The 14,305-nt window shown below is 44.0% G+C and overlaps 1 protein-coding gene across 4 annotated transcripts in view; it reads left to right on the top strand.

The window, feature by feature from the left end:
- The window catches only part of CFAP54 (cilia and flagella associated protein 54), a 296,457-nt gene that overhangs the window by 274,113 nt on the left and 8,039 nt on the right, over positions 1–14,305 (top strand). The gene's annotated exons all lie outside the window — the stretch shown is intronic.

Here is a 14,305-nt window from a genome sequence, read left to right as displayed (position 1 = left end):
TCTCCGAGACTGTGCTGATCACATCTCTTTTGCGGCTGAAACAGAGGCACAGCTGGTACCTAACTGCAAACACAGCAGACCCCACTCCCTTACTTAGCATGCAAAAGTACCACATGTGGATTTATCATAGCGCGTTACCTTAGTTAAAAGTATCTTTTGCTAGAAACTTCAACTGGTGCAGAAAATTATAAAGAGGATTAAAAAGAAATCACTCCAAAGCCACCATTCTGTGAAAGTCCTCTGTGAGCATTTGGAGAATATCTAGAAATTTCTCCAGTATACACAAATTTAGGATTTTTACATTAACAGAATCAACTTTACATGCATCATGAAACTTGCTGTTTCACTAATCAATAATGTCACGGGCGAGTTGTTGTGTGTGAAAAGTTTACTTTGTTATATTTGATGCCTTAAAGTAGTTCCACTCATTTGCTTGCCAAGCACTAATTGCATGGCTAAATACTTACTTATGAGAGATCTTGAGGTGTACATATAACCATATGTAAAAATTATATGAAATAAGCATACTATAAACTTTGTAATTTTAGCCATTTGATGTACTGGACAGCTGTTAGATTCAAATGCCTTGCACCTGTTACCTTCACCTGCCTCCCAAATTGTCTCATCGCTCCAAACAGCAGCTCCACTCATGAATAATCACCTCCCCTTTCCTCCCTACAATCCTCCCCAACTCCTGACAACCTCCATTGTACTTGCAGTGTCCCGGCTTACCTACTCCAGGGGCACCATAGAAATGGAATTGTGTCACATTTCTCCCTTGGTGTGTGGCTTGCTTCATTCAGCATAATGTTTTAAAGTTATTCCCAGTGTAGCACACATCATTATTTCATTCCTTTTTACGTTATTGTTTATTTTCATTGCGTCTGCATACCATGTATGTTTACCCACTCATCTGAAATAGGCATTTGGTTCTGTTCGCCTTTCGATCAGTGTATTACACGGGCATGTACTGAGTCCTGGTTTCAGTGGGAGGGCTACATACTTAGAAGTGAAATTACAAAATCACATGGCAGTTCGACGTTTAACTACTTAAGGATCTCTCAAACTCCGCCCGCGCCCCCCCCCCCCGAAGCTGTACAACTTTAGATACCTGCAGACAATTCCTCCCAGGGTTCTATTTGCTCTGCATTCTCATCAATATGTGTTACTTTTCTTTTTTCTCAATAGCCACCCTGATGTACCTGTGGTATTCGGGTATTTGATGCATATTTCTTTAATGACAACTAATGTTGAACATTTTCTCATATACTCATCATCCGTCTGCGTATCTTCTCCAGGGAACTAGCTCTCTGATCCATTGCTCGCTTTTGAACTAGTATGTTCACTCTAATAGATGATGGCAAATGGTCCTCTGGAAACGACACCCGTTTTTCTCTCCTGTCAGTTGTTGATGAGACAGTCAGTTCACCAAAACTCCCATCTGCATTACTAGGCACTCCATTTTGTCTTTTAGTGTGTTTGTGTGTGTGTGTGTGTGTGTGTGTGTGTGTGTGTGTTCAAAGATAGCTCATCTTAGGAACATATTTCAAATTACAAACTTTATTATAGAGCTGCCTTTTAGTAGAGAGAGTAGACAGAATTCATCACCATCATCACCACCACCAGCAGCAGAAAGATAATTCTGGATTTTTTAAATTGCTAATAACTAAAAACCATACGGGGCAATACATTAAGTAATGGAATGTCAAACTGTATCCTATACACAAATCTACACTGACAGTTTGAAATGGTGTTTTCTTACAAAGTCATGCCCATTCACTCGCTGTGGTTTCTGTGCACTTACTGCCCCACCACCAGAGCTGGGTATTAAGTCTATATGTCTTCCAAGGCCTCAGTTCTTCCTTTTCTGGACTTTTCCAGAAGATGTTCACTGGTTTCTCTGATGGGCCATAATGTCATGGTTTCTTAGGGCTGCTTACGGGAAATGTCTGAAGAGGTGCCATCTGAAGAGCCATGGGGACACTGTACTGTGCCATCTGAAGAGCCATGGGGACACTGTACTGTGCCTTTCACCAGCTCCTGAGCTTTGGGGACAGCAGTGCTGCATTTCCTATATTTTTTGTTCCCATGGTGCTTTGTAAAATTAAATTAAATTAAATTCTCTTTAGGTTTAAACCCTTAGGTTTATTTTTCCTTAAAAAATCCACTTAATAATGTGTCTCTTGTCCACTTTAAAATGAAGAACATATTTTGTATTAAGTAAAGATATAGCTCTACTGAGGTAGAAAGAGTAAATCCAAGCTTAAATCTAATTTTGGACAAGTTATTTTTGTGTTTTGGGCTCTCAAGAAGAAAAGAATGAATAGTAGCCACATGTGTGTATGTGTGTGTGTGTCTGTGTGTGTGTGTGTGTGTGCATGCGCGCGCACATGCACTTGTGTGTATATGTGCATGTATATGTTGTATTTGTGTTCGTATGTGCATGTGTGTATGTATGTGTGTGGTATGTATGTTTGTATATTTGTATGTATATGCATGTATATGTGATTACAGAGGAAATAATTATGTTGACTTACATGACTGGAGGCTACATGGTCCCAAAATGTCTGTCTGTATGCTAGAGAGCCAGAAAACCTGGTAGCTTCTCAGTGGATGATACCAGAAGCCTTAGAACAAGGTAAGCAATGATGCATCCCAGCCTGAGGTTGCTGGCCTGGGAGCTCCCTGCAGTCACTAGTGTGGCTGCATACTGAAGGGCTCAAGAGCTGGAGTCAGATAGCTACAGCATCTGCACTTAATACAGCCCTGCAGGAAGAGTGGTTCCTGATGTCTGCACTTAACACAGCCATGCAGGAAAAGTGGTTCCTGCACATTCTGCCTGGCTTCCTCCTTCCACCTTTCTTCATGCAGATGCTCAGCCGATGGAGTGGTGCTGTCCTCATCAAGGCTAGGTCTTTCCCCCTCTCTTATTGTCCCAAATGCCAGTCATCTCTAGAAACGCCTTCACAGACACACCCAGGAGTGTGCTTGACTCATCTCCTAGGCGTCTCTCCACTTAATGAAACTGAGGATACAAATTAACAATAAACATTAACCACCACAGTGTTCAGTAATGGATCACAAAAAAAAAAAAAAAAAAAAGGGTTTCATGAGATAGACAGTGAACAGTCTCGAGGGTTCTGCATTCTGGCAGATGAGGCCTGAAATCCTAGTCTGGGGGGTTAACAATGGTGTGGCCTAAGGCTGTGTATATAAAATGAAGTCATGCTGCCAAGTTCTCACAGTCATTGTGGCTATTAAGACAGTGATGTGTTCAGTATGTAGAAAAGAGTCTGATATGAGTGAATGCTTAAAGCTGGGATAGCTAAGCAGAGCTGTCATCGTTGTCATCCTCGTCATGTGTGAATGCTTCTGCTCCGGGTTCACTGATTTCAGAGTTTTAATATCTAAGGTTTTTTTTGTAGTCTCAAAGCTAGAAGAGGAAACAGACACCAAGTCTCTACTCGTTAATGTAAATCGCTCTTGAATCTGGAGGAATTAGGCCAGTGTGCAGGATGGCGCCATGAGAGATCACAGTGGCAGAGCAGCCATAGGATCGACCCATCTAAGAGATGGTATCTTCCACTTGAATCCCACACTTGACCCCTGCCGAGAGGCAGACTTACCTAACTGCTGTAATAGGACAAGGGAATGTGTGAGCTTATCCCAATAAGTAAATTCTTGAACAAGCAAAGTTTCTAGGTGTTGATAGAATTTTTTTTCCTCGAGACAGTGCCTCACTGTGCGACCTTGACTAGCCTTTGTAGACCAGGGTGGCCTTGAACTCACAGAGAACCTCCTGTCTCTGCCTCCTCGGTGCTGGAATCAAAGGTGTGTACCACCACATCTGGCCCTTTGAGACTTTTTTTTTTTTTGTCACTGATATGAGATCTTGTTATGCAAGATTTTTACTTTTTAGTGAACACACCCACTACAAATTACCTTGGCTTGTATCACCTCTCCTTAATTAAAAATAAAAACTGCTGTGTAGAAGTTACAGAAAAGAGACTTAGAAGAGCAAGGAGATAAAAGAGCATCCAGGCAGACCTTCTTAGTGACAATCATAGAGTATCAATGACAAATGATTTTGTGTCACACAACAACAAAAAGTTTCTCTTTAATTGCCTGCTTAGGTTCAAATTATTAGTTTCCAAGCTGTCAGGTGGGATTTAAATATGATGCTGAAATGATTTCCTTTGTCCTCTTATGACTAGCTACCCATGGGAGGAAGAAGCCCTTCTGCACAGCGCCCTGTCCATCATTAATTGTTGGCCGTCCGCTGTCTGCTGGACATTGATGTAGGTAGCTGCAAGGCAATATAGATGAGAGCACCTCCACCTGGCTCAGTTGATGTTTTCCTACTCGCTTGCATGACATGAAGACATTGGTCTTTATACACATATGTGCGTGGAGTGTGTGTGAATTGAACAGATTGGTGTGTGAGCGTATAGCTCATTTGTACAGGCACGAATCATACAGACCTGTACTTGGAAGAGACTTGAGGCACAGATTCTGGTTGGAAGAGATGGAACTTACTACACAAGAGGTTGCAAAACAGTTTTTATTGACTGTACAAGGTAAAGAGCTTTTCTTCCATTTCAGAATTTTCAGCTCAACATGGCATAAGTACCTAACAATCATAATAATATTCACTGAATGCCAACAAACCACTGGTAATCATAATAATAACACTAGTTCATATTTGTTCAGAACATTGTATGTGCAAACATTACTAAATGTTTTAAATATCTTAGTGTGGTGGTTTGAATAGATAGCCTCCAAGGCTTGTCTATTGAATACTTGGTCATTAGGGAGTGGTGACACTTAACGGGGATTAGGATGTGTGGTCTTGTTGTAGTGGGTGTGGCCTTGTTGGAGGAAGTGTATCACTTGGGGGTGGGCTTTGGGGTTTTAAATGCTCAAGCCAGACCCAGTGTCTCTCCCTCTCTTCCTGCTGCCTGCCGGCCCAGATGTAGAACTATCAAATCCTTCTTCAGCATCATGTCTGCCTGCCTTGAAGATAATGGACTAAACCTCTGAGACTGTAAACAAGCCCCAAGCAAATGCTTTTCTCTATAGGAATGACTGTGCCATGATGTCTCTGCCCAGCAATAGGACAGTGACTAAGACAATTAGCTCATTTAATATTAGAAGAATCTCATCGAGTTGGTTGCTGTTTTATTTATTTTTAAATTTATTTTATTTGTGTGTGTGTGTGTGTGTGTGTGTGTGTACACGCGTGTGTGTGTGTACGCACATGCATGCTGTTGTTTCTTGGTGGCCAGAAAAAGACATCAGATCCTATGGAGCTGGAGTTACAGGCCCTTGGGAGCCACTGGATGTGAATTCTGGAACTAAACTTCAGTCTTCTGCAAGAGCAGCAGGCACTTGCACTATCACCTCAGGCCCTCCTATTTCATTGGTGAGGAAATTCAGGCACAGGAAAATCAGGCCGAAGGCTCAAGGCAGGGGTTGGAGTCAAGTACAGATTTGCTTTAATAAGGCCAGCAATTTACCTGTACCCATGAGATGGTGCTTGCGAACAGTGGGAAAAGATGTTGTGAGCAGTTGAGGAGTGAGGCAAGAAGTTAAAAGTTGGTAATATACATGAAGATGGGTTGAGAAGGAAGGGAGAACACTAGACAGAGATCCAAAGACCAAGGAGCGTGTCGAAATAGGAAAGAGCGTAAGGGAAAGGAGACCGGAGGAGGAGATGTTATCCATAAGGACAGGGCATGTGTCTGGACAGAGGGATAACAGAGGGATGAAAGTGTGAGGATTCTGCCGTGATCGAGAAAGAAAGGGACGTGAGGAAGTCTGGTAGGGACTGGGTGAGGTTGGGGCAGTTCACCCAGGGATTTTCATTTCTCGGTGAAGTAGTTCAAGTACTTGGAGTTAGTCGGGTGGGCTGGGGGCACTGTTTTTTTAAGAGAGGAGAATATTGAGGTACTCATTGTCATAGAGTAAAATGGCTGAGGATGTTGGCTCAGCACAAATGACAGAACTGAGGGCCACACCCAGTTCTATCTAAGATCCTATGACCCAGTGCATCTTGGCCTGATGGAAGAAACAAACACCACTACAAGTGTACTATTTATTGGGTGAGTGGGAGAGGGGAGCTGGTTCTCAATAGTGGGGAGCAGTGGGGACAGTGACAGCAGGTCTGCAGCCATCCCATAGCCAGGAAAAGCTCCTCCCCTTTACCTCAAGAAAGCACAGTGACTGTTTGACATCTCTATCCCTTAAGCTCCTAAATTAGCAAAACAAAAACAAACAAAACAAAACCCCAATGCCAAAACTACAACAAAATAAAACAAACAAAAACTTGCTTTTTAAAAAATATTTTCTATTTTCTATCAGACCGATAAATCCTTAATGACATTAAAATTCTACTGACTTATATCGTGTGACTATGCCCTTGATTGATGGATATTTTTTACATGGCTGAGTTCCCTGTGCATATAGCCAATTGTTTCTTATTGCTAAAAATAATTGTTTAGGGGCTCAGTGGCAGAAAACTTGCCCAGCATGCCTGAGGTCCTAGACTCAATCTACAGCACAACAAAACTTTCCTGTGTACACGACGTTTCTGATGGAACATTGGCATCAACCATGTGCTGATGACTAACGGTTACCATTACACAAGCTAACAGACTTCGGTTTATCTAGTCATTTGCTCCTTTTTTTCTAATATATTGATTCCATCATGAGGTGAATATCTTATCACCCCTCAGAGCCTCTTATGAGCCTTTACATGTCAGCAGAAATGATGTCTGCAACCATGCCAGTATCTTCCTGGATTATTGTGGAAAATGGATAAATAGCACCCTCCACCTATGTTAGCTTAACTATGACTGTGACCTTTCTTTCTTTAAAAATTGATTATATTTATTTTATTACGTAGTTGTAGTGAGGGGAAGGTGGAGGAGGGAGCATGTGTTCATGACACAGGTCATGTATGAATGACAGAAGATAGTTTTTGAGAGACAGTCTGTCCTACCGTGTGGGTTCTAGGGAATCGAACTCAAGTCATCATCAGGTTTGGGGGCAAGCACCTTTACCCACTGGGACAGCTTGGAGACCTGACTGATGCTCTTTCTCCACTTCCTCCTCTACAGCCTTTGGCTTACATCTCTTGGCATGAAATAACTTTTAAGCAAAATATGTCTGAATGACATACATCTCTATTTGTCTCCTATCATAATGATGACTAAGTCTAATACAATAATATCGCTTCCTACTGTGTTTGTATTCTCAGTGTTTTGTCCAGTGTCTGTCCTCAGCAGGTGTTAGTAAATATTAAAGGAATGAATGGTTTGAAATTCATCTCCTGAAGATAGCCCTGGAATTTCAGTTCTACGATTGCCATGAACATAGACTCTGGGGTCATCAATGTCAGCCATTTGTTAAGCAGGACTCTTCTCCTGTGGCAGCCACAAGGCAAGGCAGTAGAATAAGGAAGTAAAAGCCCAAGTTCTCCCCTTGAAGAGAGCCTACAGTTTAGTTGAAGAGGTAACCAGCCTCACGCACCATTACCCTCACTCCTCTAACGGGCTCTCACCATAGCTCTGACGGTGACACACTCCTGCCCTCGCCCCCTGGCTTACTGGTTCCTCTCATGAAATGTAGTGGTCTACTGTTAATAGTTTTTATTGTGCTGAAAAACAACTGCACAACAATAGAGTAGCCTCAGCAAAACACAAACACAGCCAAGGGTCGTTCACGGGTCATTCACAGGACGTGTCCCTCTGATGGGAAAGGGCAGGCAATACACACCTGTTGGCTCTGCCATGGGCTCGATGGTCAGGTCATGATTTGCTATGAAGATGGAAAAATGAGACAAATCCTCAACTTCCTGAAATTACACTTTTTGTTTGTTTGTTTGTTTGTTTTGAGGGAAAGGTCAGTTCCATTTAAAAGTTTCATGTGTAAGGCACTAGGCTGGGCACACTAGGGAAAACAGAGATGACAGAGAGCCTTGGCCAGGACAGGGGTGTCTAGAAAGCTGGTGCTTACAATAGGAAAAGATGGCGGCTGAGGTTTTTTATGAGTGTCTGTTTTGCATGAAGACCCAGGAAAATGAAGTAAGATACCATTTCAAAGCGCTACCCAGCATTTGGGAGGCCGAGGCCAAAGGATGGCCGGTGAATCTGAAGCCCATTTAGGCTACATAGTAAGTTGTTGGCCAGCTTGGGATACACAGTGAATTCTACACCAGCCTAGGCTACAGAATGAGACACTGTGTCAAGGCAAAATAAAAAGACCTGCCCAAAGCCACATAGCTGATAACTGTCATACCCCAAATGGGTTGACTACAGAGGTTTTCTTTAACCATTAAGATTTATCCCGCAGCCAACCCTGCCCAGATTTTCCCTGGGTCCTTACACCAGACCACTCTGTGCTTGGCTGGCCCTTCTCACAGCCTGGGATTCAAGACTAGGCCTCCACAGATGCCCAGGCGAAAGCTCTGTTGCCATTTGAGCTCTGAAGCGATCCCCAGCATTCCAGTTTGGACCCAGTCCTCACCCCTCACCCCTTAGTGGGCTGGGATCGATCTGGAGCTAACAATGCACCCGGTTTCTATGCTTCATCCCCCCCTGCATAGAGGCGGCTCCTTGACGCCTGCCAGCAGCTCACCCTGCTTCTAGCACAGAGCTCTGCACTGGGCATGGCAGGTAATTACTGAATATTATCGATTGATTCTATTAACACATTTTGGAGGGTGAGCTGACAATTGCACATTTCCCCCCCCCCCCTCCTCTCCTCTCCTCTCTTCTCCTTTCCCCTCCCTCTCTTCCTCTCTCCTTCTTTCTTTTACTTGATTTCTGTTGGAGCAGCCACGAACTGTCTGAATAGATTTTATGGGCTATTATGGGCATCTAGAATTACATCCCCCTGCTTTGAGACATTACCATCCGGCCCTCAGGTGAAGAGCATCCTTTGTGTGTGAGATCATGAGGCATCCACTTAATATTCTTACATTCTTTTGAAGACAATGCCAGACAGCATCAATTCCACACTGCTTTTAAAAACACTGTGGCGACTCTGGTTCCATCGTCTCACCGTTTGCGTATGACTGTCAAATTTGGATAAGGGAAAAAGAAAGCCCTTAAGAAAAGACCAGGCTATTAATATGCTCTTCAAATGCTAAGAAACGACTAGGCTGTTTGGAGCATTTCAAAGTGCTCATTTCTCCAAGATTTGCCGGCAATAGTGTCAAGGTGAAATACACTTTTTTTTTTCCCTTGCTCATGAGAAACTGAGAGACCTTATGCTCCCTTTGCTTGGAGTACCAGACTGCTTTGTGAATGTGCAGTTTGAGGGTGTGATGATGCTGGGGTGTGATTTGAACCACAGCATCATCATGAACGGGATAATATGTGTTTGCTACCAAAGTAACAGAAGCGTGCGCTTTGCTCCATAAATCAAGCCTGGCTTCATTTCCAAAACAAGTGCAGATCGCTCTCAAGGGGGCCGTTAGTCGCTTCGTACAACTCCACGGGAAGTCGCGGGGGGCGGGGGGGGGGGGGAGTCATCATCCAATCTCATTTCTGTCTATTTTGGAAAATACTGAGCTAAACTGTGAGTTTCATTTCCTTCCTTCAAGTTTGCTAAATGATTCTGCCTGGACCTCAGAGCCGGGGGGATGGCTCAACACTTCAGAGCGTGCTGCTTGCTCTTTCAGAGGGCTAGACTTCGGTTCCCGGAACCCATGTCAGTCCTCTCGTGGCTACATTTAACTTGAGCTCCAGGGGGATCTGATGCCCTCTTCTGGCCTCCGCAGGTACCTGTACACACATGGTGTACACACACACATACACACACTCTCTCTCTCTCTCTCTCTCTCTCTCTCTCTCTCTCTCTCTCTCTCTCTCAATTAATTTTTAATTATTAATTGTTATTAATTAATTAAAGTAAAATATTTTTAACCTTGAACTAGATGCAGGGATGCATGCCTATAATCCTTGCATTTGAGAGGTACAGGAGGATTGCTGTGTTGGAAGCTACCCTGTGCTGCTCAGTGAGTTTGAGGCCCACCTGAGCTATATAGCAAGGCCTTTTCTTTGTCACAGATCCAACAGTGTAACTTTATTTTCACTTTAGGTGAAGGTCTTATTTTTTCCCCACTCGTACAACTTGAATAAACTACTAAAACTCTAAAAATTCTTTTCATAAATATTTTGAGAATTTAAGTAAATATGCAAAGGAAAAGCAGGTGTCAATTTGCCTGTTTTCCTTGTTTACTTTGGCCAACAGCCAGCCCAGGTTTCCGACAGAATTCCGCTGCCATTACAGGCAGCTGGTTTCCACGTGCTCTCTCCTCAACTACTTGTGGTGGCACAGCACAGCAGGAAGAGCCCTCACCCCATGCTGTGCCTCTGCCCCTGTAGACATGTTAGTCTTTAAAGAGCCTTGGTTGATTAGATTCTGATTAGTCTTAGAAGCAATGTATCCTAGTTGGGGAAAAAAATAGAAAAGTTAGATTGCTATGTGTGTGATCATGGAAAATTTACTCTGTTTTCTGTTTGTCAAGGGTTCATACCCTCAGGTGAGTATTAGCGGCAAACAGATATTGTCACCTGAAGTCACATTGGGACCAATATTCAACACAGTGCCAGGCCAGCCATCTTTATTTTTCCTAGCCTTAAGTTGATGTGAACTGACTCATTTGACCATTAGCATCTCCCTTCTTCTGCTCATCGGAAGGTTTGCTGCTTTTTCAAAGAGTAAATGGTCCATTAACAGGGTGTCTTTAACTATTTTGGTTATTATGAGTTATTTTCAATCGTGCTTTTTAAATGAACTGTAGATTCACATGAAGCCAAATCATTATAAGAAGTAACATGGGGGGAGGGGCAGCTAGTGGAGAGATGGCTTAATGATTAAAAGCAGTGGCTGCTTTTCCAGAGGACCCAGGGTTCAATTCCCAGCACCATACAGTGACGCAGAACCATCTGTAATTTTAGTTTCGGGGGATCTGACCCCTTCATCTGGTCTCCATGTGCACTGCATACACACGGCGCATAGACAGGACATATGTTCAGACAAAACATTCATACACAGAAAGATAAGTAAGATTTTGAAATTTTAAAAAATCATACAGAGGAGACAGGCCCCTGACTCCGTGTTATAACACTCACATAACACTTGCCAGGTCCCCAAAGCTAAGGGAAAGGAGAGGGATGGGAACAGATGAGACTACAGCCTTTGCATGTTCTCCCCAGTGGTGAAACCTTACGCCAACGTGGGGTCAGTGACACAGTCAAAACCCAAAGCGCATCTGCAATCGCTAGCACCACTGTCACCCTCATGTAGCCCCACTTCCCTTCTAAACATTATCCCCTGAACCACTGGCAACCACTGATCTTCTTTATATTCCTGAAATGTCTTCATTCCAAGGATGCTATATAAAAGGAGTGGCTCACTCTTGAGACTGGCCTCGTCTCTTTTGCCATAGCTAGCCATAAGCCAATCCTTCCAATAAACAAAATGCTCCGGAAATGTATATATTCAGTGTTAGGCTACAGAGCTCTCATTCACCCTCAGGGCTCAGCGTCTGAGGCAGGGTGGATGCTACATGCTCAGTGCCCTCCCCCCCCCCCCCAGGCGGCGACCTGCTCCGCCCTCCCTCCTCTGCTTCTCTCCTTCCTACTCTCTTTTTCTGGTCCTTTCCTTCTCCTCATCCCCTTGTCCATCCACAAAGGCTGGCTGTTGGGGTTCAGGATACCAAGATAAACAATGGGTGTAAAGTGTTGGCGGATGCTTAAACTTTTTCTACGAGAAACTGCCATTCGTTGCCAGTGGCTGTCTAAGAAAGGTGTGCCCCCATCCCCCATGAGAAAAGAACCAGTCTGAGCAGGTCTCCTTCCACACCGTGCACATAAGGTCTGCTCTTCCGTTTGCCACTGAACTCAGAGCAAAACCCAGCATGCTTTTGATTCGAGGCAACAAAGTCCCCGACATAAAGTGTGAACTTTGGTTCTTGACAAAGCCTTTGCTTTAAAAAAAAAAAAAGCCTCTGGTTTTTAGTTGCCAGAAGTTAAGCCCAGTGAGATCCCTCGGGAAGAAGAAAAAAAAAAGCATCAAATATTGTTATAACTGTGGAGTTTTTATTTCTGTGTCCCTGGTCAAAAGCATGCAGGCAGACCCCACGGAGACCCTTGGGAGGGTACCGAGCAGCTAACTTGGCTGCTGAGATTCAAAGCTCTGACCTTTAAGTGAAGTTAAACTCTTACCGTGGTGACGGAAATACAGTGAGGGAAGGTGAGCTTGCCAGAGCAGAAATTTCTGTCAGGATGGGGCAGGTTATGCTGCACTAACAGTTAAGCCCTCAATGCTCAGGGGTGGTACTGATGTGTGTGCATGTGCACATGTTTGTATGTGTGGGCACACATTTGCACAGGTGGGTGTGAGCACATGTATGCGTGTGCAGGCGCACATGTGGCATGACTCACGTGGACACTATAGGTGCTGCTTATCACCTCCTACCTTGTTAGTCACTAGGTACACCAGGCCAGCTGCTCTGCGAGCTTCCGAGGATCCTGTCACCTCTGCCTCCCACCTCGGCACAGGGGGAGCAATGGGATTACATGTTTGTGCTACTGCATCTAGGTTTACATGGATTTGGGGATTCGAACTCAAGTCCTCACACTTACATGGCAAGCACTTTACACTGAGCCATCTCCACATCCCAAATAAGATTTATTTGCCTCACAGATGATGAAAGCTGGGTACTTAGACTTGTTTCTTTTTTTTTTTAACATTTAAAAATATTTATTTATTATTATGTATACAGTGCTCTGTCTGCATGTACACCTGTAGGCCAGAAGGGGGCATCATATCACATTATAGATGGTTGTGAGCCACCATGTGGTTGCTGGGAATTGAACTCAGGGCCTCTGGATAAACAGTCAGTGCTTTTAACCTCTCAGCCATCTCTCCAGCCCTTGGACTTGTATCTGTGGCATCTGCAGTGGTGGTTGTTCAAGGACAGCATTGCCAGAGAAACCTTCAGAATCTCACAAGACATTCTTTTTTTAGAAGATTGGCCACATATCCTAATATGCCGCAGTCACAGAGAACAGACTTGTTTAGAGTGATTGATCACGGATTCTTCTGTTTCTCTGAAATGTGTCCCAGTCTGGGTAATAAATTCCAAAAGCCATCCTGAGTGGCTGTCACCATTTCTGCTCATAGCCTACTGTCTCAACCCAGTTTGCAAGGGCATACCAGGGAGCACTGTAAAGACACACCGATGAATTTTGGTGAGCACTAATAACTTTTTGTCACAATAGGATGTTCTAGAAACATAGTGAATTTTTAAGTAAAAAATAATACAATAAGATAATAGCAATCCCCACACAGTAGCTATGATAAGTACAGGATCTAAATCACCTCACCGGACCACACTTGTGACAGGACCACACATGTGACAGTACCACAGATGTGACAGGCAGACAGTGGTCTTTTCCAGAAGACTCCCCAGAACTCCATCATGACAAAGCAACTCAATGAATGTGGTCAGGTTTAAGATAAAATGATGAGAAGATTGTGTAGGTGACCCCAGAAGGCTGTCATCAGGGACGTTGTGTGAGGGAGCCCCTGAGGGATTAGACAACAGAGAGGAGACAGAGGCAAATTCATGACAGAAGCCCAAGGGCAGTGAGCCTGGTTTTAGGAGGGAGGAGGTAACCGGAAGCTCAGGAACGTAAACAGCTCCCCTTCTCCCCCAACCCCACACCCCTCCCTGCTCTGGACATCTGAAAGAAACCAGTCCAGACAGTGCCTCGACTTGACATCAGTTAAACAGATTTCAGGCTTCTGACCTTCAGGACTTACAGGAAGTTAGTTATGAATCACTATGTTTGCATGAATGTGTGGCTTCAGGGACAGGGAGTAAATCCATACTCGAAGCCAAGCGTGTGACTTCAGATTTTGTTTGTGCTTAAGATAGGCATTGGTATTGTTACTGTTACTATTTCTATCACTGTTTCCATGAGAAAAGTTGAGGAATAAGGATACGCAATGGCTCAGCCAACACCCCTCAGCTAGCAGGTATCCCGGTCAGGCTCCATGTCCAGGCTGATGGATGGTCAGAATATGTCCTTTATCACTGTGCTCAAAACTGCTTTCCACGCAGCACTCAGTTCTCCCATGACCACTCTTCTGCCATGTCTGTGCACTGCCCTGGCCTGTGCAGCATCACACGTTCCCACCCAATTTCATTCTCCTGCTCCTCCGTGAATTCAGAAATGTGTGCAAGACTCTAGGGGACTTCCCCAATTAACCTGCTATGGGAGGCCTT

The sequence above is a fragment of the Acomys minous genome (assembly GCF_964271855.1).
Source record: "Acomys minous genome assembly, chromosome: 9".
NCBI classification, from domain to species: Eukaryota; Metazoa; Chordata; class Mammalia; order Rodentia; family Muridae; genus Acomys; species Acomys minous.
This window is presented reverse-complemented; position numbering and strand designations above follow the sequence as displayed.